Source organism: Antennarius striatus, chromosome 7 (genome assembly GCF_040054535.1).
Source record: "Antennarius striatus isolate MH-2024 chromosome 7, ASM4005453v1, whole genome shotgun sequence".
Classification (NCBI taxonomy): domain Eukaryota; kingdom Metazoa; phylum Chordata; class Actinopteri; order Lophiiformes; family Antennariidae; genus Antennarius; species Antennarius striatus.
The window spans coordinates 797,501-798,553 of NC_090782.1; positions in this window are offsets into that span (position 1 = coordinate 797,501).

A 1,053-nucleotide genomic window follows, 5' to 3' on the forward strand; every position below is an offset into this window, starting at 1 on the left:
TGAGCACCAGCTATCCTGAGGTAAATGACCATCATTTTTATTCTTTATTCTTTGTTTTTTACATTATGCACAACTCTCATTTATTGTGTAATAGTCTAATTGTAACATATATTTGTTACATGTTTTGATGGATCTTTATGCTTTATAAAACATTTATGCCTGAATATTGGGGGGCTTGGTATGGATTAGGGCATTTGCATGGAAAACGCGTCTGTACTTAAAAAAAATTCTAGTTAAGAAATTTCTTCCAGAACCAATTAATTTTGTCAGTAGAGGTACCACTGTATTCCAAAAGACTTACTAGAAGCAATTACAGTAAATAAAATCAACACAAACATGAAACAGAATATAGGTATGCCTCAACCAACGTCATTTGAAGTTATGTCGTTCTTATGTCGATTATTCTTCGGTTTTCAGAAAAAAGAAATACACTGAAAAATATCGGAATCATAAAATCTCCAGAAAACCGTTCAAAGCACATATAATGTTACTATACAACCAATAACAATAAAACATTTAATATCATATTAAAAAATACGTAGGTGTACAGTACTGTAGCACTGTAATTTAGGTAACCTTTAGAGCAAAGGAAGACGAGGAGGAAGGAGGAGTTATTGTTGGTGAGAGTCACTTGTCATTGTAGAAATGACTGTCCCATCTGCTGGTTCTACGACCAAGTGTCTTCCAGAGAGAGAGAGGAAGGATGCTGGCAGGCAATCCTTCCCAGCCACGGTGCACCGTCACCGGGTGACCCGCCCTCCTGGAGTTCATGCGACGGAGTTTGGCTTAGGGCTCACGGGCCCAGTGGGCGCTACTACAGCCCCGGGGAAAGCCCAGACAGCCCTGTCTGCTGGTTCTACGACCTCATGACCTGGATGAAGCCAATGAAGTGGGGGGCCTGAAAACCCAGGAGGGCGGGTCGTCCTGTTAGATAGATAGATAGATAGATAGATAGATAGATAGATAGATAGATACTTTATTAATCCCGGAGGAAATTGTATATATCCACTGCTCAGGCATTACATAACAAATAATACTGGATAAACACCAGGA